The sequence below is a fragment of the Trichomycterus rosablanca genome, chromosome 2, assembly GCF_030014385.1.
Source record: "Trichomycterus rosablanca isolate fTriRos1 chromosome 2, fTriRos1.hap1, whole genome shotgun sequence".
Lineage (NCBI taxonomy): Eukaryota > Metazoa > Chordata > Actinopteri > Siluriformes > Trichomycteridae > Trichomycterus > Trichomycterus rosablanca.
The window spans coordinates 58,145,256-58,168,619 of NC_085989.1; the positions used below are offsets into that span (position 1 = coordinate 58,145,256).

At 43.2% G+C, this 23,364-nt stretch overlaps 1 pseudogene; it reads left to right on the forward strand.

Annotated features, from left to right (window-relative positions):
• Positions 1-23,364, forward strand: part of LOC134302895 (uncharacterized) — a 657,104-nt pseudogene that overhangs the window by 86,030 nt on the left and 547,710 nt on the right.

A 23,364-nucleotide genomic window follows, 5' to 3' on the forward strand; every position in this document is an offset into this window, starting at 1 on the left:
ATTCCAAGATCTCCACGATTAAGAAGCTTAATGAAACAATATAGACGTGCAGCACGACGCCGGTGCTGCTGTGGTACCATCGAAGCTTTACACAGTGAACAAACCAGCTTTTAGTTCTGTACCAGTTTTAAGTATCACCAAACTTTGGATGATTTGGGTCGTGGAGAACTTTGATCTTCTCTTTGAAAGCTCTACAATCGTCCTCTGACGGCTGCAGACGGCGTTTTTTTAAGACAACCGCCGACCAGTGACCGGAGCAGATACGACTGAGGTCCTGCACACGGCGAGTCGTGCTGAGGGAATCATACGAACGCTTATATGAACGGAGACGTTGTAGAAATAAAAAATGATGCACCGACTTAAAATATTGACGTCATCGACTACATACCAGTCGTCTATATAGTTCCAAGCCTTATAAATTGATATGTTGATGACATGTTACGAAGTTGTATCATTTATAGTGTTACAAACGTATTATTTTCTGCTTCAGGAATGAACGACGATTCCTCCTGCTCCTCTACAACCCAAAATCACCTCCACAATCACAGTGACGAAGATGAGAGCCTGAGAGAGACTGAACGTGAGGATCTGACGCCCACCAGAAGCTCCAGTAATCAGCAAACGTCCTCTGGTACTGTCAGCATTAACACGTCTCTCAGTCCCACACAGGAAGAAGGAAACGTCTGCTCACAGTGTGGGAAGAGATTCAGTACCCGGAGTACTCTAAAAAGACACCAGCGCATTCACACCGGAGAGAAACCGTATCAGTGTTCAGATTGTGGAAAGAGTTTTAATAATCAGAGTCATCTCAAAACACACCAGCGCATTCACACCAAAGAGAAACCATATCAGTGCTCACAGTGTGGGAAGAGTTTCAATAATCACAGTCATCTTAAAAGACACCAGCACATTCACACTGGAGAGAAACCGTATCAGTGCTCTCAGTGTGAAAAGAGTTTTAATCAGCACAGTCACCTCAAAATACACCAGCGCATTCACACCGGAGAGAAGCCCTATCATTGCTTGCAATGTTGGAAGAGTTTTAATGAACAGAGTAATCTTAAAACCCACCAGCGCATTCACACGGGAGAGAAACCCTATCAGTGCTCACACTGTGGGAAGAGTTTTAACAAACAGAACGATCTTAAAAGACACCAGCGCATTCACACCGGAGAGAAACCGTTTCAGTGCTCAGAGTGCGGGAAGAGTTTTAATGAACAGAGTAATCTTAAGACCCACCAGCGCATTCACACGGGGGAGAAACCCTATCAGTGCTCGCAGTGTGGGAAAAGTTTTAACAAACAGAGCGATCTTAAAAGACACCAGCGCATTCACACCGGAGAAAAATCGTATCAGTGCTCGCAGTGTGGAAAGAGTTTCAATCGACAGAGTGTGCTGAAAATACACCAGCGCATTCACACCGGAGAGAAGCCGTATCAGTGCATCCAGTGCGGGAAGTGTTTTAACGAAAGGAGTAATCTTAAGACCCACCAGCGCATTCACACTGGGGAGAAACCCTATCCGTGCTCACAGTGCGGGAAGAGATTTAATCAACAGAGTGATCGCACAATCCACCAGCGCACTCACACCGGAGAGAAACCGTATTTTTGCTCACAATGTGGGAAGAGTTTTTATCAGAAGAGTCACCTCAAAAGTCACCAGCGCATTCACACTGGGGAGAAACCGTATCCGTGCTTCTCTTCTCTTCTCAGTTCATCTGAAACACTGTGAAGCTGTGTGAATGCTCCCATTGTGAGAGTGTTCTTAAACACACCAGCGCATTCACAGTGCAGAAAAACCACCTCAAGTCAAGTAAATGTATTTGTGTGTCGTTTTACAGTGGACATTCTCTGAGGAACTTTACAGAATCCAGGACCAACAACTCTTAATGCACTTAAAGTCAAGAAAGAAAAACCTTTAGAAGATTATATTTAAATAAATAAATAAAGTCTACGTATCTGTGTTCACTTCAATGCTTGAATGGATGTGTAATGGAAATAAAGTAACTAAAATGAAGATAAAACTACAGTTATCGTTTCTAGCTCCCCTAACTTATCTATCCTCTTAATTAATAATCTAATACCCCTTTTCCACTGACGCGGTTCCGTGTGTTTCCACCAAGAAAAGGGGTTCCAGACGGCGAGCTAGCGTTTAATCTGGCACCAGAGAATACTTGGTTTTTCCGAAGTAAGCAAAACCTCTTAAGGTTTGATTTTAAGTCTTTAAATGGACCTGTGCCATCTTGCATAGAAGACTTGCTCCAACCCTACCCTTCCTCCAGGTCTTTGAGGTCTCTCGGTCAGTGGGAAGCAGTATCAATCAGAATCAGAATCAGATTTATTGGCCAAGTATGTGGATACACACAAGGAATTTGTTTCCGGCTGATGGTATCTCTCTAGTACAAATACAGTCAGAGGTGGAAAGTAACGAATGACATTTACTGGCGTTACTGTAATTGAGTAGTTTTTTTTGTGTACTTGTACTTTTTAAAGTAGATTTTACAACCAGTACTTTTACTTTTACTTAAGTATGTTTGGTATTAAGAATTGTAATTCGCTACATTTTAAATAACAGTCGATACTGAGTAAAAAAAATCGTGTCTGGGAAAGTGCTGCAGTGAATTCTGCGATGGAAAATAAACTGGTGCTAAAATAAAGGAGCTGTAATCTAGGTATAGAGGAGGGAGGGAAAGGCGATTTTAAAAGTTTAACATGTTTGGAGTTTGATGTTTCGTTATTTGATAACATAGTCTGATGTGAAAGAACGGCAAAGTTTTGTTTTCTTTGGGTCATTTAGTGAAAGTTACAACACTTATAACCTTGACTTGTGTTGAGTTATGAGATCTGCAGTATGATGTTGTTTGGTATTTGTTGGCGTGGGTAATGCCGAGGGTAAACATCAGGCGTGGGTAACGCCGAGGGTAAACATCAGGCGTGGGTAACGCCGAGGGTAAACATCAGCCGTGGGTAATGCTGAGGGTAAACATCAGGCGTGGGTAATGCCGAGGGTAAACATCAGCCGTGGGTAATGCCGAGGGTAAACATCAGGCGTGGGTAATGCTGAGGGTAAACATCAGCCGTGGGTAATGCCGAGGGTAAACATCAGGCGTGGGTAATGCCGAGGGTAAACATCAGGCGTGGGTAATGCCGAGGGTAAACATCAGCCGTGGGTAATGCCGAGGGTAAACATCAGGCGTGGGTAATGCCGAGAATAAACATCAGGCGTGGGTAACGCCGAGGGTAAACATCAGGCGTGGGTAACGCCGAGGGTAAACATCAGCCGTGGGTAATGCTGAGGGTAAACATCAGGCGTGGGTAATGCCGAGGGTAAACATCAGGCGTGGGTAACGCCGAGGGTAAACATCAGGCGTGGGTAACGCCGAGGGTAAACATCAGCCGTGGGTAATGCTGAGGGTAAACATCAGGCGTGGGTAATGCCGAGGGTAAACATCAGCCGTGGGTAATGCCGAGGGTAAACATCAGGCGTGGGTAATGCTGAGGGTAAACATCAGCCGTGGGTAATGCCGAGGGTAAACATCAGGCGTGGGTAATGCCGAGGGTAAACATCAGGCGTGGGTAATGCCGAGGGTAAACATCAGGCGTGGGTAATGCCGAGGGTAAACATCAGCCGTGGGTAATGCTGAGGGTAAACATCAGGCGTGGGTAATGCCGAGGGTAAACATCAGGCGTGGGTAACGCCGAGGGTAAACATCAGGCGTGGGTAACGCCGAGGGTAAACATCAGCCGTGGGTAATGCTGAGGGTAAACATCAGGCGTGGGTAATGCCGAGGGTAAACATCAGCCGTGGGTAATGCCGAGGGTAAACATCAGGCGTGGGTAATGCTGAGGGTAAACATCAGCCGTGGGTAATGCCGAGGGTAAACATCAGGCGTGGGTAATGCCGAGGGTAAACATCAGGCGTGGGTAATGCCGAGGGTAAACATCAGCCGTGGGTAATGCCGAGGGTAAACATCAGGCGTGGGTAATGCCGAGGGTAAACATCAGGCGTGGGTAATGCTGAGGGTAAACATCAGACGTGGGTAATGCCGAGAATAAACATCAGACGTGGGTAACGCCGAGGGTAAACATCAGGCGTGGGTAACGCCGAGGGTAAACATCAGGCGTGGGTAACGCCGAGGGTAAACATCAGGCGTGGGTAACGCCGAGGGTAAACATCAGGCGTGGGTAACGCCGAGGGTAAACATCAGCCGTGGGTAACGCCGAGGGTAAACATCAGCCGTGGGTAACGCCGAGGGTAAACATCAGGCGTGGGTAACGCCGAGGGTAAACATCAGGCGTGGGTAACGCCGAGGGTAAACATCAGGCGTGGGTAATGCTGAGGGAAAGTGGAGTAGTCGCAGGGTTAGGGAAGTCCTGCAGCCACGCAGCAGCTGTGTTGTGGACCGTAGGGATGAGCCTAGGAACATTCTAACTGCTGTGAAACATTGGAAATAATAAACAATGTATAATGACTAATTTGTTGATTGTTTTTACTTCTACAACAGTGTATACTTATATTGGCTCATGGGTGGATGTAAAGCAGGAAAGGGGAGCTGAAGGGACAGAATAAAACGCGTTTGTTGGCATGGAATGTAACACATAAGGCGCAGCGCACGGACAGTGTTTACGAATCCGCTGGTGTTCAAAGCGCGTACTTTCCAACAACAGCTTCGATTTTTTTGAGTTGTTGTGGCACCCGAGAGCGGCACACGTCGAGCCCGAGCTCATATTTAAACCATGCAGTCCTTACCAAAAGTAGTTTAGTTCTTCTCATTAGAAATGTTGTAGTTAGTACTACAGCAAATCTAACAAAAAACCGGCAAACTGAAATATAGAGGCGTTATGGCAAGCCCCATTGGGTTGCCTGGAAAATCGTGGATACTCCCACTGCAGGTCCTGGCAAATTATAGTTTGGGGTGACCATACGTCCTCTTTTTCCCGGACATGTCCTCTTTTTGAGAGCTAAAAAATGCGTCCGGTCGGGATTTTTAAATCACCAAAAATTTCCGGGTTTCGGCTTTTCTAGTCTGCACTCGCTATTCTGTGTGGATGTTTTTGCATTGGTTTGTTGTTAGGTCTTTTTAGGAGAGCATCTGTTTTGTTAAAATAAGTCTGATTTTCACCTGCACGTACTAACACAGGCTCTCGTCAACACCGTGATGACCCTGCATTCTGTGGAAATTGCTCAGCAAGCACTAGAAGACACATCTTACTGCTGGGTTTCTACTGATGGGAGCAAGTAATTAAAGTGAATCAAATTAAAGTTAAAAACACTCCTAATAAGTCGGCTGATACGACTGTACAATACATCAAAGAAACTAAAAAAATAAAGGGATTTTTATTCATAGGTGACAACTGTTTTTAATTTGTTGTTATTATTGTTTAGGGCTTAACGCTGAATGTGAAGGAATAACATTATCTGACCATAAAGGCCCTTGTTAAAGACAGACATATCAAGTTGCAAAAACTCATTTCAGGGAGGTACCCCCGGACCCGGACCTCGACCCCGACCCCCCAAGCCCAAAAAAAAAAAAAAAAAGCTAAAAAACCTCTCGCACACACCAAAGGATATGGGTGATAACAGAACTTTTAGGAGCTGCTAACTGAGCTACTAAACTAACTGTTCGCGTCACAAACACATTAATGTTTACTACATAGTGCACTAGATAGTGTGCAAGATAATAGATTTATGTTCCCTACACAGTGCACTAGATTGTATATTAGAAAATAATTTATGTTCCCTGCTTAGTGCACTAGATAGTGTACTAGCTAATAGTGTTTCTTACATAATGCTTTAGGTAGCATATTAGTTAGCGGATTTAGGTTCCCTACATAGTGCACTAGACAGTATATTAGACAATTGATTTATGTTCCCTACAAAGTGCACTAGAAAGTATAACTAGATGATGATTTGTGTTCCTTATATAGTGCACTAGATAGTGTATTACATAATTAATGATGTTCCCTACATAGTGCACTAAATTGTATATCAGATCACGGATTTATGTTCCCTACGTAGTGCACTAGATAGTGAATTAGACCATTGGTTTATGTTCCCTACATAGTGCACTAGATTGTATATCAGATAACGGGTTTATGTTCCCTACATAGTGCACTAGAAAGTATAACTAGATGAGGATTTGTGTTCCTTACATAGTGCACTAGATAGTGTATTAGATAATTAATTATGTTCCCTACATAGTGCGCTAGATTGTATATCAGATAACGGGTTTATGTTCCCTACATAGTGCACTAAATTGTATATCAGATAATGGATTTATGTTCCCTACGTAGTGCACTAAATTGTATATTAGATAACGGATTTATGTTCCCTACGTAGTGCACTAAATTGTATATAAGATAACGGATTTATGTTCCCTACATAGTGCACTAAATTGTACATTAGATAATAGATTTATGTTCCCTACGTAGTGCACTAAATTGTATATTAGATAACGGATTTATGTTCCCTACGTAGTGCACTAAATTGTATATAAGATAACGGATTTATGTTCCCTACATAGTGCACTAAATTGTATATTAGATAACGGATTTATGTTCCCTACGTAGTGCACAAAATTGTATATTAGATAACGGATTTATGTTCCCTACGTAGTGCACTAAATTGTACAGTATATTAGATAATAGATTTATGTTCCCTACGTAGTGCACTAAATTGTATATTAGATAACGGATTTATGTTCCCTACATAGTGCACTAGACAGTATATTAGACAATTGGTTTATGTTCCCTACACAGTGCGCTAGATTGTATATCAGATAACGGATTTAATACGCGATCGGGAATAAAGTCTGTGTCGCCTGTGTGCGCATGTGTGTCGCTCTTGGCCGCTCGTTCTAGATTCCGGGAGATTTTATCTGACTTGTGGGCATCAGGGAGCCGCTATGTAAATGCGGGAGACTCCCAGAACTTCCGGGACACTTGGGATGTCTGTAAAGAGCAGCTGTACATTTATTAGAGTTCAGTAACACAGCTGGATGGTTATTGACTCATTTGTCAACTATTTAAACCTCGACCCCATACACACTGCCATGGTGTCACCAACCACATGAAATACCACAACTTCCCCCAACCAGGCGTCCTCTTTTTTAAAAACCAAAATATGGTCACCCTATGATAGTTCCCAAAAACTTGAAGCACTGACTTCTAAGATCTAACAGAACAAGAGATGAATGATGGTTGGATCTAATTCCATATTGAAAGAACAGAAACGTGTAAGCTCATGCATGTGTGCAGTATGTTAATACAACATTGGAGGGGCGCTAATAATCCTGAACATTGTAGATCAACCAGCTCAATTCAAACAGGAGGAAGAAACAGCTTTAGCAGCTTTTCTGCTTCTACTAAAGTGAATCATCTGTAAGTAAAGTATTAATTTATTAATGTATTACTCTTTACTTATTAACTACATTCCAATTAATAATAAAATATCACTGTGAGGATTTGAGGAGCTTTAACTTCCTTCTCATTTAGACAAACAAACTGCTAGCTGCTCCGCTAACTGTTAGCATCGTGCACGATTCCGTACTGATGAACCGATTCATTCGAACCGATCCAGCAAAATGAATCAATTGATCAGAACAGTTCTTTTAGCTTTGTTTACATGTTGTTTGATGAGGTTTAGGCGATGTTCTATGATCGTTTATGATCATAACCTTAAAAAAACGTTCTGAGAACATTAAGAAAACTGGACAGAATAATGTTTGTTTGTTTGTTTGTTTGTTTATTAGGATTTTAACGTCATGTTTTTACACTTTGGTTACATTCATGACAGGAACGGTAGTTACTCATTACACAAGATTCATCAGTTCACAAGGTTATATCAAACACAGTCATGGACAATTTAGTATCTCCAATTCACCTCACTTGCATGTCTGTGGACTGTGGGAGGAAACCGGAGCACCCGGAGGAAACATGCAAAACACCGTGTCCACTCTATTAGACACTCCTACCTAGTCGGTCCACCTTGTAGATGTAAAGTCTGAGACGATCGCTCATCTATTGCTGCTGTTTGAGTCGGTCATCTTCTAGACCTTCATCAGTGGGCACAGGACGCTCCCCATGGGGTGGTGTTGGCTGGATATGTTTTGGTTGGTGGACGATTCTCAGTCCAGCAGTGACAGTGAGGTGTTTAAAAACTCCAGCAGCGCTGCTGTGTCTGATCCACTCATACCAGCACAACACACACTAACACACCAGCACCATGTCAGTGTCACTGCAGTGCTGAGAATCATCCACCACCTAAATAATACCTGCTCTGTGGGGGTCCTGACTATTGAAGAACAGCATAATACAGGTGGACTACAGTCAGTAATTGTAGAACTACAAAGTGCTTCTATATGGTAAGTGGAGCTAATACAGTGAGTGTAGAAACAGAAGGTGGTTTTAATGTTATGGCTGATCGGTGTATGTGGAGTGTTTATACCTGGGTGGATTTATTGCGTTGCTTGTGTAGCACCTGAATTTCCACTTGAGGAGAAATAAAGTGAATCTGTCTGTCTGTCTATTAGATGTTTAATAATGCAGTCAGCAAAAGAGGGAAACACCAGCACCGTGGATCTAGATGAAGGATTCCACAAGAAAATAATAAAAAAGGAGGAAGATGATGATGAAGGTTACTACTGTAAGTAAACAAAGAGCAGTATGCCACTTATTTCCACCAGACAGTGTGGTACATATTCACATATTTATGGAATTTCAGGTGAAGGATCCTTAATCCCTGTGGAACACGTCACCTCTGAGGAACACCTCTCACCAGAGGATGAACAGAGTGAAGGTTTCCAGATGAAAGCTGTAAAGAAGGAAGAACCTGAAGATCAAGATGAAGATGAACCCAGTAAGATATTTTTATTTTGAGATTTATTTCTAACTGAATTTCTTGTAGTTAGTGATCTCCCTAGAGTCGGGTTACTTGTTTACCCCAGTTAGTGATCTACCTAGAGCCCTGGGTTACTCGTCCACTACAGTCAGTGATCTACCAAGAGTCATGGGTTACTCGTCCACTACAGTCAGTGATCTACCAAGAGTCATGTGTTACTCGTCCACTACAGTCAGTGATCTACCTAGAGCCCTGGGTTACTCGTCCACTACAGTCAGTGATCTACCAAGAGTTCTGGGTTACTCGTCCACTACAGTCAGTGATCTACCAGGAGTCATGGGTTACTCGTCCACTACAGTCAGTGATCTACCAAGAGTCATGGGTTACTCGTCCACTACAGTCAGTGATCTACCAGGAGTCCTGGGTTACTCGTCCACTACAGTCAGTGATCTACCAAGAGTCATGGGTTACTCATCCACTACAGTCAGTGATCTACCAGGAGTCATGGGTTACTCGTCCACTACAGTCAGTGATCTACCTAGAGCCCTGGGTTACTCGTCCACTACAGTCAGTGATCTACCAAGAGTTCTGTGTTACTCGTCCACTACAGTCAGTGATCTACCAGGAGTCATGGGTTACTCGTCCACTACAGTCAGTGATCTACCAAGAGTCATGGGTTACTCGTCCACTACAGTCATAGATCTACCAAGAGTCCTGGGTTACTCGTCCACTACAGTCAGTGATCTACCAAGAGTTCTGGGTTACTCGTCCACTACAGTCAGTGATCTACCAGGAGTCATGGGTTACTCGTCCACTACAGTCAGTGATCTACCAAGAGTCATGGGTTACTCGTCCACTACAGTCAGGGATCTACCAAGAGTCATGGGTTACTCGTCCACTACAGTCAGTGATCTACCAAGAGTCATGGGTTACTCGTCCACTACAGTCAGTGATCTACCAAGAGTCATGGGTTACTCGTCCACTACAGTCAGTGATCTACCAAGAGTCATGGGTTACTCGTCCACTACAGTCAGTGATCTACCAGGAGTCATGGGTTACTCGTCCACTACAGTCAGTGATCTACCAAGAGTCATGGGTTACTCGTCCACTACAGTCAGTGATCTACCAGGAGTCATGGGTTACTCGTCCACTACAGTCAGGGATCTACCAAGAGTCATGGGTTACTCGTCCACTACAGTCAGTGATCTACCAAGAGTCATGGGTTAGTCGTCCACTACAGTCAGTGATCTACCAAGAGTCATGGGTTACTCGTCCACTACAGTCAGTGATCTACCAAGAGTCATGGGTTACTCGTCCACCACAGTCAGTGATCTACCAAGAGTCATGGGTTACTCGTCCACTACAGTCAGGGATCTACCAAGAGTCATGGGTTACTCGTCCACTACAGTCAGTGATCTACCAAGAGTCTTGGGTTACTCGTCCACTACAGTCAGTGATCTACCAAGAGTCATGGGTTACTCGTCCACTACAGTCAGTGATCTACCAAGAGTCATGGGTTACTCGTCCACTACAGTCAGTGATCTACCAGGAGTCCTGGGTTACTCGTCCACTACAGTCAGTGATCTACCAGGAGTCCTGGGTTACTCGTCCACTACAGTCAGTGATCTACCAGGAGTCATGGGTTACTCGTCCACTACAGTCAGTGATCTACCAGGAGTCCTGGGTTACTCGTCCACTACAGTCAGTGATCTACCAGGAGTCATGGGTTACTCGTCCACTACAGTCAGTGATCTACCAAGAGTCCTGGGTTACTCGTCCACTACAGTCAGTGATCTACCAAGAGTCATGGGTTACTAAGAATTCGAACAGCCTCCTTCTCGGGAGCGTAGGATGACGTAAAATGCATCCATGTAGAGAGAGATCTAGGTTTTCGAACACACCCGTAGACTAGCACAGAGAATTTAACAATTACTAACAGTGTTTATTATTTATAATGTTATAAATGTATTTTATTCTTTTCTGCTTCAGAACTGAACAAGGATTTCTCCTGCTCCTTGTGTCCACGTTCCTCTACAACCCAAAATCACCTCCACAATCACATTAAGAGCTGCAACCATGATAAATATGATGCGCTGGTGAAGATTAAGACTGAACATGAGGATCTGACGCCCACCAGAAGCTCCAGTAATCAGCAAACGTCCTCTGGTACTGTCAGCATTAACACCTCTCTCAGTCCCACACAGGAAGAAGGAAACGTCTGCTCACAGTGTGGGAAGAGCTTCAGGTTCCAGAGCGCTCTTAAAGTGCACCAGTGCATTCACACCGGAGAGAAACTGTATCAGTGCTCAGAGTGTGGGAAGAGCTTTATTACACCGAGTAATCTCAAAGTGCACCAGCGCATTCACACCGGAGAGAAACCTTACCAGTGCTTACAGTGTGAGAAGAGTTTTATTACACAGAGTAATCTCAAGGTACACCAGCGCATTCACACAGGAGAGAAACCGTATCAGTGCTCAGAGTGTGGGAAGAGCTTTAATCAACAGAACGATCGTAAAAGACACCTGCGCATTCACACCGGAGAGAAACCGTACCAATGTTCACAGTGTGGAAAGAGTTTCATTGAACTAAGCAATCTCAAAATACACCAGCGCATTCACACTGGAGAGAAACCGTACCAGTGCTCAGAGTGTGGAAAAAGCTTTAATGAACAGAGTAATCTTAAAATACACCAGCGCATTCACACCGGAGAGAAACCGTATGAGTGCCTACAGTGCGGGAAGAGTTTTAATCAGCAGAACGATCTTAACAGACACCAGCGCATTCACACTGGAGAGAAACCGTATGAGTGCTCACAGTGTGGGAAGAGTTTTAATGAGCAGAGTAATCTAAAAAGACACCAGCGCATTCACAGTGGAGAGAAACCCTATCACTGCTTGCAGTGTGGGAAGAGTTTCAATGAGCAGAGTAATTTTAAAATACACCAGCACATTCACACTGGAGAGAAACCGTATCAGTGCTCACAGTGTGAGAAGTGTTTTAATAAACTGAACGATCTCAAAAGACATCAGCGCATTCACACTGAAGAAAAACCGTATGAGTGCTCACAGTGTGGGAAGAGTTTTAATCAAATGAGTCATCTCAAAACGCACCAGCGCATTCACACTGAAGACACACAGTATCAGTGCTCACAGTGAATTATCCTGTTGGAGAGTGACCCAGGGCTCTTGGTAGATCACTGACTGTAGTGGACAAGTAACCCAGGGCTCTTGGTAGATCTATGACTGTAGTGGATGAGTAACCCAGGACTCTTGGTAGATCACTGACTGTAGTGGACGAGTAACCCATGACTCTTGGTAGATCACTGACTGTAGTGGACGAGTAACCCAGGACTCTTGGTAGATCACTGACTGTAGTGGATGAGTAACCCATGACTCTTGGTAGATCACTGACTGTAGTGGACATGTTACCCAGGCCTCTTGGTAGATCACTGACTATAGTGGACGAGTAACCCAGGACTCTTGGTAGATCACTGACTGTAGTAGACAAGTAACTCATGACTCTTGGTCGATCACTGACTGTAGTGGACGAGTAACCCAGGACTCTTGGTAGATCACTGACTGTAGTAGACAAGTAACCCAGGACTCTTGGTAGATCACTGACTGTAGTGGACGAGTAACCCATGACTCTTGGTAGATCACTGACTGTAGTAGACGAGTAACCCATGACTCTTGGTAGATCACTGACTGTAGTGGACGAGTAACCCAGGACTCCTGGTAGATCACTGACTGTAGTGGACGAGTAACCCAGGACTCTTGGTAGATCACTGACTGTAGTGGACAAGTAACCCAGGACTCCTGGTAGATCACTGACTGTAGTGGACGAGTAACCCAGGACTCTTGGTAGATCACTGACTGTAGTGGACGAGTAGCCCAGGACTCTTGGTAGATCACTGACTGTAGTGGACAAGTAACCCAGGACTCCTGGTAGATCACTGACTGTAGTGGACGAGTAACCCAGGGCTCTTGGTAGATCACTGACTGTAGTGGACGGGTAATCCAGGGCTCTTGGTAGATATGACTGTAGTGGACGAGTAACCCAGGACTCTTGGTAGATCACTGACTGTAGTGGACAAGTAACCCAGGGCTCTTGGTAGATCACTGACTGTAGTGGATGAGTAACCCAGGACTCTTGGTAGATCACTGACTGTAGTGGACAAGTAACCCAGGGCTCTTGGTAGATCACTGACTGTAGTGGACAAGTAACCCATGACTCCTGGTAGATCACTGACTGTAGTGGACAAGTAATCCAGGGCTCTTGGTAGATATGACTGTAGTGGACGAGTAACCCAGGACTCTTGGTAGATCACTGACTGTAGTGGACAAGTAACCCAGGGCTCTTGGTAGATCACTGACTGTAGTGGACGAGTAACCCATGACTCTTGGTAGATCACTGACTGTAGTGGACGAGTAACCCAGGGCTCTTGGTAGATCACTGACTGTAGTGGACGAGTAACCCAGGGCTCTTGATAGATCACTGACTGTAGTGGACGAGTAACCCATGACTCTTGGTAGATCACTGACTGTAGTGGACGAGTAACCCATGACTCTTGGTAGATCACTGACTGTAGTGGACAAGTAACCCAGGACTCCTGGTAGATCACTGACTGAAGATGAAGGTGAATTTATGGTCACATCACTGAGTATCCAAGGTGGAAGATGTTACTGAGGAGAGCCCAGATGTTCTTGAGCTTTAGTTCCAGAGAAGATAGGTGGTCTCCCACTTTACCGGTTGTTTCATTGTAACAGTGTGTGGCTTTAACGTGGAACGTTTACTGTGTAAATTGTAATAATTATCTGATGTATTTAAGGAATGACTTTTATTTTGGTAAAATAGCAGTAATCAAAATTAAGCTCAATGAATGAATAAATGTTGAGTTTATTATAATTGTTATATACCATTATAACGTCTCAATATATTTAATATATTCATGCTTATTTTTTGTTTGTTTTGAATGTATAATCTTTTCAGTTTTTTTTTGTTTTTTTGCATTAAATGCCTGTCGGAATTCAAAACTCACAAACATAATAGCTTTATTTACACAATTCGCCTTACAAGTGATTAGTCCAAGATTTCCTAAATAGTGTCGTTTCAAACAGGTGATCGTAATCATGGTTTGATACAAAAGCAGCATCCAGGAAAGGCTGAGAGTCTCTGATGAGCAAAGATGATCAAATGTATACCTCAAAGAGAGATTGGAAGGGATTTGCATGTTCTCCCTCTACAGTGCAGAGATGTTCACAAGTCACAAAATACGAGTCCAAGTCGAGTCACGAGTCAATATAATCTACACAAAACATATATTGGAAATGTAGCGTAGAAATAAAGAAATAATCTGTAAGTTCAGATAAAAACAACAACAGATTAGCGAGTGTATTTAGCCGTTTTACTTCGTGCCTTCACTTTCCTCCTCATTGTGTAAATGAATGTAATTTCTGTAACAAGAAGGTTCCAGTTAAAAGCTTCAACTGATTTTGTTTTCATTACAGAACAAAAGCGCTCGATAAATCACGGCACAGCGGCCAAAATCCCAAACACAGCAAAAACAATCATAACCGCTGCTTACCTTAGCTTCTGTTCTTCCAGATGCTATTACATTTATAAGCGTGCGTCCCATTAGGAATAGAATCCGTTATTTTGTAAATGTGCTTATAATTAAAAACCTCCAAACTTTTCCCGGTGGTGAAGTAAAACAGGAAGTCGTTAGAAAGCCGATCGAGCGTTTCATTACCGCGTCATCTGTGTGACCAAACTGAATAAATGCAAATAACAGCATTTCTTACTAACAATTACAATCAGAAGCTCTGATTGGTTCAGAAAGCGCTCTTTCAACCATTAGCACCGATTCTGTAGGAGCGTTCCATTCACTCCAGTTGTTCCTGTGAAGTGCACTACGTAGGGTACTCCACCATTTTAAGTGCGATTCCAAAGGTAGGGAGCGACGCTTCATCACTACACCGGAAGCTTCAACATTGCGGGTGAAAAAGGCTGGAGAGTTATTACAGAGCAGAAAATGACACGATCAGAATATAATGTATAATTAATTGTCACAGGTAACTAATGTTAACACATGCTGAAGCTAGGGACTCTTGTTGTGCAAGAGTCATTTTTTGCGAGTCTCGAGTCGAGTCTGTGTGTGCGACTCGGACTTGAGTCCCCATCTGTGCTACAGTGCAGAATATCATTAAACCATTCAAGGAATCAGGAGGAATTTCAGTGTGTAAAGGTCGAGGGCGCAAGCTTAATCTGAACGCTCGTGATCTTCCATCCCTCAGACGGCGACGCATCAAGAACCTCCACTCCACTAGCTGATATAAGCACATGGGTGAGGGATTAGTTTATCAAACCTTTATCAAGCTCTACAATACAGAGTTACTGCACTAATCATACTTAAAACTTTACTGTGTAAAAAAGAAGCCTTATGTTAACCATTTCCAGAAGCGGCGTCGACTTCTCTGGGCTCGGAGGCATCTGGGATGGACCATCGCATTGGCCTCTTAATAGCTTCTCTGAGTCTAGTTTAAAAGGACGGTCCAAACGTTGCAAGGTGTTGTGTCACTGTGCACGTCTAGTAGTGGAATCCTTCAGGAATCAAAACCACTACAGCTGTGGGCCAATTAGCATAAGCGTGGTGTCCAACGCTTTTCCCAGCCCACTGATTTTTATCAGTCATTTTTAATAAAATAAGCAAATACTGGCTCGGCACTGTGTCGATGCCACAACACACACAGCAGTGTTGCACCTCAGTGTTACTGCTGAAGTGAACATATCCAGCCAGCAGTGTCCTGTGGGCTGCATCCTGTGATCACTGATGAAGGACCAGAGGAAGACCATCTTAAACTGTGCAGCAACAAATGAGCTGTTGAGGTAAGAGTGTCTAATAGTGTGCACACGGTGTTTAAAAAAATATATCCCTCAGGATATCCCTCAGGTATCCATCCATCCATCCATCCATCCATCCATCCATCCATCCGTCCATCCATCCAGTGAATGATGTGTTGATATCAACTCACTGCAGTCCAGTAGAGGCGCTAATAAACCTGAACGTTGTGGATCAACCATCTCAATTCAAACAACAACAAGAAGAAGCTGCTGCAGCCGATGTGTTTGTACTAAAGTGAATCATCTGTAAGTAAAATCTTTATTTATTTCTTCCAATTATTAACAAAACTAGAGTTCATAATAAAATATTAATGTCAGGATTTTAGGATATTTAACTCCCTTTTCATTTAAACACACACTGCTAGCTGCTCCGCTAACTGTTAGCATCACACATGATTCAGTACTGATGAACCGATTCATTTAAGCATCGCTAGCAAAATGAATCTATCGAAACGGAGTTTATTCATTATTAAATCTAACAGTTTTATAGAAACACATACACCGATCAGCCATAACATTAAAACCACCTCCTTGTTTCTACACTCACTGTCCATTTTATCAGCTCCACTTACCACATAGAAGCACTTTGTAGTTCTACAATTACTGACTGTAGTCCAATTACTAATCTGTTTCACCCTGTTCTTCAATGGTCAGGACCACCACAGAGCAGGTATTATTTAGGTGGTGGATTATTCTCAGCACTGCAGTGACACTGACATGCTGCTGGTGTGTTAGTGTGTGTTGTGCTGGTACGAGTGGAGTTTTTAAACACCGTGTCCACTCACTGTCCACTCTATTAGACACTCCTACCTAGTCGGTCCACCTTGTAGATGTAAAGTCAGAGACGATCGCTCATCTATTGCTGCTGTTTGAGTCGGTCATCTTCTAGACCAGTGGTGGGCAAACTACAGGCCGCGGGCCACATAGTTAGGCTATTTAATCCGGCCGGCTGAGTATTTACAAAATTGTCCTAAATCACATTAATTTCAACTTTTTCCTGCAGTACCTGCGTTTTATTTGATTCCACTAGATGCCGCACGCCAAACACTACAGATCTTTGCTAAAGCCGAGTCTGTCTGGTCTACACACGGATATTTATTTGTCACATTTGCCATGGCACTGAGCTTTACTACCCCTCTGGAGTCGCCTATCACCCCAGCGTGATCTAACCACTCGGCTGGTTTAAAACGTCACACATAAACCATTAACTCATGTCGAATGTGCTGCTTTAAACGCTGGATTGGTTTTGTTTAGACGGCGATACACCGAGTAGAAACAATGATAAAAATAATAAAAGTGCATTAAAAAATCACAGTCTGGCATTTCATTTATATTCAAAAATTCATCCTTTAATCACAAAATTAAAGGTTTAAATGGCAAAAAAGGGTCCCAACAACACTGTTCCCACTGAAACTGAATAAGGTAGGTGGGCAATCTTTACTTATTAGATTTCACATGACTTTCACATGTAATTTATATTAGTTCCAAACCCCCACCCTGCACCCACCCAGCCCATCTGTCAATTTTTAAAACCCAGTGTGGCACTTGAGCCCACCCCTGTTCTAGACAATGATTCTCAGTCCAGCAGTGACAGTGGGGTGTTTAAAAACTCCATCAACATTGCTGTGTCTGATCCACTCATACCAGCACAACACACACTAACACACCACCACCATGTCAGTGTCACTGCAGTGCTGAGAATCATCCACCACCTAAATAATACCTGCTCTGTGGTGGTCCTGTGGGGGTCCAGGTTAAGGAAGGTTAAAATCAAAGTTTCTAATGTAATTTCTGCCCTGCACCTGTTTCCATGTATCAGATGTTTGATAATGCAGTCAGCAGAAGAGGAACACGCCGCCCCTGTGGATTTACAGAATGAAGGATTCAAAAAGAAATCTATAAAAACAGAAGAAGATGAAGATGAAAGTTACTTCTGTAAGTAAACATGGAGCATGATGCTACTTTTCCACCAGACAGTGTGGTACAGTACAGTGTGGTTTTCAATCTCAATACTGAATTGTCCATAGCCTGGTCTACCTCTTGTTTTTTTCTATAATTGCACTATGAAACCTGTTTCCATAGGAGGATTATAATATTATTGTACTTATTGTACTCATTATTCTAATTACTTTATTGTTTCTGTCTGGTACTCTTGCTTTATACACATATTTATCTTGTATACTTTACTTCCATCCATACTTTTGGCTGCATAGTGTACTTAGGTAGGGTTAGGTCAAGTCAAATTAATTTTTATAGCGCTTCTTACAATAGACATTGTCTCAAAGCAACTTTACAGAATCCAGGACCAACAGACCAACAACCCCTATTGAGCAAACCGAGGGCGACAGTAACTGGAAAAACTCCCTTAAACATACAGGAAGAAACCTTGAGAGGAACCAGACCAAAATTAAATTGAACTAACAGTTATAACTAGCAAAAAAATAATAATGTAAACAATTGGAGTTCATTATTCAGTCCAGTCTGTGATAAAGCCGTAGTGAGTTCTTGACATTTCTGGTGCAAACACGCCAGGATTCAGTCACATCTAGTAGGAGCAGCATTGTTGTCACGGCCTTCTCGACAACCTCGAGAGGGTAAACAGGTTAATGTCAGAAGCACCTCGAGGTAAAACAACAGAAGATGTCGTTACAATGTGAATCATTAAGAGTAAAATACAGTTCTATAAATACAGTTTTACAGAAAGTAGCTTTAGACTCCGCCCACTAATGATTACATCATAACTAAAAGAGAGAACGAGCAGGTAACAAGGTTCAGACTGTGGGAAGAGGTTCAATCAACACAGTCATCTCAAAATACACCAGCGCATTCACACTGGAGAGAAACCCTATCACTGTTTGGACTGCGGAAAGAGTTCCACTCAACAGACTCATCTCAAAATCCACCAGCGCATTGACACTGGTGAGAAACCCTATCAGTGCTCAGAGTGTGGGAAGAGTTTCATTTAACAATATGATCTTAAAAGACACCAGCGCATTCACACCGAAGAGAAACCCTATCACTGCCCCGACTGCGGGAACACAGAAGGCAGAGCGAGCAGGTAACAAGGTCATGAAGGCTTTCACAGGACATCAGCGCCCACCTCCCCCACCATCATCAAACCTGAGTGATCGGATAAGAGAGGCAGAACGACAGCAACCCAACATCCCTGATCATCACACGTTTCTATCACCAATAACCTCCCAAGCTCAGGGTGGGCCGCTCCGGTCCTAGGGGTCAGAAACCAGACATGAGAGCACCAGTCTGCCCAGACGTCCAGGACCGGAGCCACACACCCCTAGTTTGGACAGACGAATCAACAGCCTGAGTGAATAAATACTGTATGTTTTCAGTCTAGACTTGAACATTGAGATGTGTCCGAGTCCCGGACAGAGGCAGGAAGATTATTCCAGAGTTGTGGAGCTTTGTAAGAAAATGCTCTTCCACCAGCTGTGGTCTTTTTAATTCTAGGAACTATAAGTAACCCAGAACCTTGTGAACGAAGTGGACGCGCTGGGCTGTAGTGATTAATAAGTTCACTCAGATACTGTGGAGCCAGACCATGTAGCGCTTTATAAGTTAGTAAAAGTATTTTGTAATCAATGCAGAATTTAACTGGCAGCCAGTGTAGAGATGATAGAACAGGACTGATATGATCCAACTTTCTAGTTCTAGTTCTAGTTAGCACTCGAGCTGCTGCATTTTGAACCAACTGGAGTTTGTTTATGGATCTACCAGAGCATCCAGTTAGAAGTGCTCACTAATCTGTGGAAATACTAAGAGAATGTAGATAATGGATTAGAACCTGTACTGTACTTTACATTTCCTTCAGGCGTTGAGTCTCTTCTTCACATATTGATGGAATTTCAGGTGAAGGATCCTTAATCCCTGTGGAACACGTGCCATCTGAGGAACAACTCACTCCAGAGAACCAAGATTGTGGTTTCCAGATGAAGCCTGTGAAGAAGGAAGAAGATGAAGATGAACTCGGTAAACTCATTTTTATCTTAAGCAGCTACTACTAATAATAATATTAATGCAGTACATGACTGGGTTGATCACTTTATTTCTGTCCTGCTTCAGAACTGAACAAGGATTTCTCCTGCTCCTCGTGTCCACGTTCCTCTACAACCCAAAATCACCTCCACAATCACATCAAGAGCTGCAACCATGATAAATATGAGACTCTGGTGAAGATTAAGACTGAACATGAGGATCTGACGCCCACCAGAAGCTCCAGTAATCAGCAAACGTCCTCTGGTCCTGTCAGCATTAACACCTCTCTCAGTCCCACACAGGAAGAAGGAAACGTCTGCTCACAGTGTGGGAAGAGCTTTAGGTTCCAGTGTCATCTCAAAATACACCAGCGCATTCACACTGGAGAGAAACCGTATCAGTGCTCGCAGTGTGGGAAGAGTTTTTATAAACGGAGTCATGTGAAAATACACCAGCGCATTCACACTGGAGAGAAACCGCATCAGTGCTCACAGTGTGGGAAGAGCTTTAATCAAAAGAGCGCTCTTAGAAGACACCAGCGCACTCACACTAGAGAGAAACCGTATAAGTGCTTACAGTGTGGGAAGAGTTTTATTGAGCTGAGTAAACTTAAAAATCACCAGCGCATTCACACCGGTGAGAAACCGTATTACTGCTCACAGTGTGGGAAGTGTTTTAATCAGCAGAATAACCTTAAAAAACACCAGCGCATTCACACCGGAGAGAAACCATACCAATGCCTACAGTGTGGGAAAAGATTTAATCAGCGGAATCATCTGAAAATACACCAGCTCATTCACACTGGAGAGAAACCCTTTCAGTGCTCAGAGTGTGGGAGGAGTTTTACTGACCTGAGTACTTTAAATAGACACCAGCGCATTCACACTGAAGGAAAACTATATCCGTGCTCACACTGCGATAAGAGCTTTAATGAACAGAGTAAACTAAAAATCCACCAGCGCATTCACACCGGAGAGAAACCGTATCTGTGCTCACAGTGCGGTAAGAGTTTTAATCAGCGGAGTCATCTGAAAATACACCAGCTCATTCACACTGGAGAGAAACCATATCAGTGCTCAGAGTGTGGGAGGAGTTTCAATCGACAGAATAACCTCAGCACTCACCAGCGCATTCACAGTGGAGAGAAACCGTATTTCAGCTGCGTGTTTAGACCGGAGATAAAACACCTCTCTGCTTAGTGTGGACAGAGTAGACTATGACGGTTCTTCTCTCGGTGTGGATACGGCTCAAGAGACACACGAGTGGAATCAGAATCACCACTGAGTGGGTGTGTGAGCATGTTTAGTTTATCGTTTCCAAACAGGACTGTGGGTCAGAGGTGTGGAGATGAGGGTTCATGTTTGTAGTTTGTCTTCATTAAGAGTTTATGGACTGTAGGGTGCTTATTGATCTTTATTATTGAAGACGATATCTTGAAACTCAACGTCAGTCGGTTCTGGCAGTGGTGTTGAGTTTTAAAGACGTTGAGTTTCGAGGTATTTTTCTCCATAAGGATGTTTGGGAAACCTGTTAATGCGTCCATGGTCCCGTGGAGCTGCAGATATTTTAGTCTTGAACACTGAAAATAATACAAATATAATATAAACACACTGAAATACAATTACTAGCAGTTACACATCAATAAAAATACAATCAAAACTGCACTTTAGTTTTACTTCTTTATTGTTTCCTGATGCTCCTTAATGGTGGAGATGCTTGATCTCGGAATACCGTATTCCATTCAGCACCGGCGCATTCACACGAGAACGTGACTTATTGTAGTAAAACAGTGAGTGAGGAATGTGATTAGTGGAGAAACTTATGAGCAGTAATAATGAAGAGAAGTTTAGTGCTCCGGTCTCCTTCTTTTACTACATTAATCCACGTTAAGCTTTATTTTCAACCAGAAGCGTTTTAGACTCTGGGAGAAGCTGATTCTGATTCTCACCATTTCTCAGAAGCTGGAGCTGTAACACAAGTTTAAAAGTGAAACAGGGAGGAGAATCCAGATAAACACAGATACATGTGGAGCTGTAACCCTGGATCTGACGCTTATTCCACACTGATGCAGATTCAGCTCATGTTCACACACTGGTGAGGTTTTACCGCTCAAGCCGAGCGCTCAACAGAGTGACTGTCACACACACGTCGAGTTTAAGGTACAAATTTGTTGACGAAGGGTGTTGAGTTTCAAAGATTTTGAGTTTAGGGGACGTTGAGTTACAAGGTACCGCTGTATATTGGTGCAATTGTTTTGTTCGGCTCCTCCAGCAACTTAACTTTAAAGCTCTATGTGTACGAGTTCCCTTGTTTTCACTTTTAAAAATGTGCTTAAACTTTAGTTCATCCTTAATATAAAGGTTTCTTTCTTCTACAATTGTATAATATTTTGTGGTACACTGATTTTGCATGTTCTCATTGTTATATACATCGGTTATGTCGCAGGTTTATCATGAAATAACATGATGGAAATAAATGAAGACGTTGTTTATCTTTAATAAATGTAAATAATTTGTTGAGTTCATGTAGTGCAGATTCAATAGAAAACTACTGATTAAAAATAAACACTGGGTAATAAGGAAGGGGTGTAAGGCTAGGCACACTGGCGGTGAATTGAAACTGTTCGGTGCATTGGGTGGTGGTCTCTAGGACGTCCTTGGAGATTAAGACGAGGAAGAGCGTGAGGAAGAGGACTGGTGTGAAATTCAAATATGTGACACAGACATTGGGTTGTGTTGAAGTGGAGCTGGACAACTGGACACTGACAGCAAACGTGGTAAGAGAATCAGCCAGGAAGGTACTTGTTGTGGCATCTGGACAGAGAATGGAAGAAATGAGCAAGCTATACGAGAAGTTAAACACCAAGGAAGGACCGTCCAGAACGAGGAACAGAGCCAGGAAGAATGTACAGCAGTTTAGAATGATAAATGATGCATGGATGGTGTAAATGGCTGAGATGGGCAGGGTTGGCAGAGATGAAGATGCTGCAGTTCTCATGACAGAGATAGCACAGGTAGGGAGTTTTGGAGACGAGTAGAGATGGAGTTTGTTTGGGCGTGTGCAGGGGAGGGATGAGAGTCATATTGTGAGAAGGGAGCTGAGAAGTGAATTGCTGAAACCATATTGCTGCTCATAAATCCTCTTAATATACACCGATCAGCCATAACATTAAAACCACCTCCTTGTTTCTACACTCCACTTACCATATAGAAGCACTTTGTAGTTCTACAATTACTGACTGTAGTCCATCTGTTTCTCTACATGCTTTGTTACCCCCCTTTCACCCTGTTCTTCAATGGTCAGGACCCCACAGAGCAGGTATTATTTAGGTGGTGGATGATTCTCAGCACTGCAATGACACTGACATGGTGCTGGTGTGTTAGTGTGTGTTGTGCTGGTATGAGTGGAGGTTTTAAACACCGTGTCCACTCACTGTCCACTCTATTAGACACTCCTACCTAGTCGGTCCACCTTGTAGATGTAAAGTCTGAGACGATTGCTGCTGTTTGAGTTGGTCATCTTCTAGACCTTCATCAGTGGACACAGGACGCTGCCCACGGTGCGCTGTTGGCTGGATATTTTTGGTTGGTGGACGATTCTCAGTCCAGCAGTGACAGTGAGGTGTTTAGATCC